Genomic DNA, 3728 nt, shown 5'->3' on the forward strand with positions numbered 1-3728 from the left:
GGAACACGATTGGAAGCTTGGAACATGGAACTGCAAGTCGCTAGGCTTCGCAGGTTGCGACAGGATAATCTACGATGAATTACATCCCCGCAACTTCGACGTCGTAGCGCTGCAGGGAAACTGCTGGACAGGACAGAAAGTGTGGAAAAGCGGGCATCGAGCGGCTACCTTCTACCAAAGTTATCGCCATCGAGCTGGAAATTGGCTTCATAGTGCTGGGAAAAATGCACCAACGCGTGTTTGGGTGGCAGCCAATCAACGCAAGGGTGTGCAATCCGAGGAAAAAAGGCCGATTCTTCAATTTTAGTACCATCAACGTGCACAGCTCACACAAAGAGAGACCCGACGACGAGAAACAAGCGTCAAGTAACGGAAAACCAAATCGACCACGTTCTAATCGACGGTAAATTCTTCTCCGACATCACAAACATACGCACTTACCGCAGTGCGAATACTGAATCCGACCACTGAGGTAGTCGGTGCAGTATGTCTGCGCTCAAAATTCTCGACGGTGTCAACTCGCGGCTACAAGACGGTAGACTATCCCAAGACTACGCGCAGTAGCTGGAAGTGGCACTCCCAACAGAAGAGCAGCTAGGCGCAGCATCTCTTGCATAAGAGATATTCGATCCGCCATTGGAAGCACCGCAACCGCTGCACTAGGCACGGTGGCTCCGGATTAGAGAAAAGACTGGTATGACGGCGAATGTGAGCAGTTGGTTGAGGAGAAGAATGCAGCATGGGCGAGATTGCTGCAACACCGCACGAGGGCGAACGAGGCATGATACAAACTGGTGCGGAACAAACGAAACTCGATTTTTCGGAGGAAAAAGTGCCAGCAGGAAGATCGAGACCGTGAAGAGACGGAGGAACTGTATCGCACTAATAACACACGAAAGTTCTATGAGAAGTTAAACCATTCACGTAAGTGTGATGTGTGTAAGGACATAAACAGGAGCCTTCTTACAAACGAGTGTGAGGTGATCCAAAGGTGGCGGTAGCACTATGAAGAGCACCTGAATGGCGATAGTGCAGACAACGGTGGCGGTATGGTAATGAACCTAGGAGCACGCGCGCAGGACATGCGACTTGAAGGTGTCGTATGTTCTATCTACAAAAAGGGCGATAAGCTGGATTGTAACAACTACCTCGCAATCACATTGCTGAACGACGCCTATAAGGTACTCTCCCAAATTTTATGCCACCGACTAACACCAATTGCAAGAGACTTCGTGGGGCAGTACTTTGAGAGGATGGAGGAAGCCTACATTAGACTGAAAACCGAAGCTAAACAGATTGGACTAGTCATCAACACGATGAAGACGCAGTACATAATAGGAAGAGGCTCGTGAGAGGTCAATGTAAGCCACCCACCACGAGTTTCTATCGGTGGTGACGAAGTCGAGGTGGTTGACGAATTCGTGTACTTGGGCTCACTGGTGACCGCCGATAGCAATACCAGCAGAGAAATTCGGAGACGCACCGTGGCAGGAAATCGTACGTACTTTGGACTCCGCAAAACGCTCCGATCGAATAGAGCTCGTTGTCGTACCAAACCGACAATCTACAAAACGCTTATTAGACCGGTAGTTCTCTACGGCCCCGAGGCCTGGACGATGCTCGTGGAGGACGCACTGGGAGTTTTCGAAAGGAAACTGCTGCGTACCATCTATGGTGGGGTGCAGATGGCGGACGGTACGTGGAGGAGGCGAATGAACCACGAGTTGCATCAGCTGTTGGGAGAATCATCCATCGTTCATACCGCGAAAATCGGACGACTGCGGTGGGCCGGGCACGTAGCCAGAATGTCGGACAGTAATCCAGTGAAAATGGTTCTCGACAACGATCCGACAGGAACAAGAAGGCACAGCGAGCAAAGTGAATCGATCAGGTGGAGGACGATTTGCAGACTGCGTGGTTGACGAAGTGCAGTCATGGACCGAGCTGAATGGAGAAGACTTTTATGTATTGCACAGGCCACTCCGGCCTTAGTCTGGTAATAAATAAAAATAAACGGTAAAACATCGCAATAGACAACAATGTAAGTACTTGATTACACTTTGATAATAGTGACGACATTTGGAACAGTACAAATAGTTTGTCGTGATTATATAACCTTTCTCGCCACTATATTGATCTAAAAGGGGTTGATATGTTTAAACACGACTGTACTGCCATAGTCTGGCAAAGTGACGTATACGCCATTTTCCAAAAATTGTGTTAACGAGTAGTACTCATCGAGCTTTTTATCAGAAAAATGGAAACATGTAGGTTGTAATTGGCTCATACGTCACTTTTTCAGCTTACGGCAGTCTACGACACTACTTGTAATTCCATTACCCATTATGATATTACCCCGAAGGCCACTATCCCGAACGTGTCACTACTTCGAATGTCATTACCCCTAACGTGACACTACCCCGAATGAATGAATGAAACCAGTTACTCAATAATAGTTTATTTAGAATTCACATGAATGAACAATAGTTTGCCCTTTGTCTGGAACTGTTTTGATGCAGTATAGCGTGAGCATGAGCATGATTGACCGCCCACGGTTGCTATTCCGTTAATGCCAGGCCAGCTGTAATTACACAGAGAATCAATAGATGAAGTTTGGGACTAACATCATCTTCAATGTGTAAGAACTGGTGACCCGAAAATAAGCAATACCAGCGCCGGCCGTGTTCGAATGCAGGTCAATTAAGGAATAGGTAGGAAATTGTTGATGTGATACTTGCTTTGATAGAAGCCGACGAGTCATCTGCACTTCCACGAGAAATCACTGGGATGTTGGATATATGGGGTAGGGAGTGTGGCAGGGTTTGTTTTGGTAAACGGTCTGCCGTGTATAGCAGTTCGATTTAAAACAAAAGCCATCGTAAAACGCTAAATATTTTAATTATTGACCGCACTACACAAATGCGAACTAAATTTTCACTTTGTGATTAACTTACTCACCCGCACAAAGCAGAACAAAATTTCGGTGACCGGCCGATCGTTTTGCTTTCCGCACAAAGCAAAACTAAACTTTGACGACAGGCCGATCGCTCTGCTTACTGGAGAATCTGAATCACGAGAAAACACGCACTGAACTGATTAACTTTATTACCGGCCGCGCAATCCCTGGAACTGTTTCGATGCAGTACAGAACTAAATATTGCCCCTCCGTAAAATCCCGTTCCACTTTGTGTGGCTCCCTTCAAGAGTCCTGCAGGGTAGGGGAAAGATTGTACAACACGTTCATATGCACAATGCAGAAAGTCGGAGGCATTTGCGGTCCACGTCAGCATGGCTACAAGAGCAAAGAGGTTGAAGTTGTTCCTTGGTGAATGGAGTAAAAGCAATGGTTTCCGGATAAAGAGTAATCCAAATCTCTGTATCGTCAAGTGAATGAGTGGGTGAGTAAGTGTGAGCGAGTAAGATGTAATGCATGATATAGGTACTAACTTATATGAACGATTAAGGTGATTATACAATCAGGCCATGCGGTGAACGGTGGTATTACTATCCTTGAACAATTAACGTCAAACTTTCCAAAGCACATGCATTCTTATCAACATCTCTAGCCAAAATATTCTTCAATTAGAAGATCACCGTCTATAGTGTGCTGACAAGCCGTGCCTGCACAAAATGCTGCTGGCATGCGGCGTTTGAAGAAAGGAATCAAACCCATGTCGAAAGCTCTATGGGTGCACTCCTCAAAAATCGTTCCTACCTTCATTCGCTCT

This window comes from Armigeres subalbatus, chromosome 1 (assembly GCF_024139115.2).
Source record: "Armigeres subalbatus isolate Guangzhou_Male chromosome 1, GZ_Asu_2, whole genome shotgun sequence".
In the NCBI taxonomy this organism is placed as follows: domain Eukaryota; kingdom Metazoa; phylum Arthropoda; class Insecta; order Diptera; family Culicidae; genus Armigeres; species Armigeres subalbatus.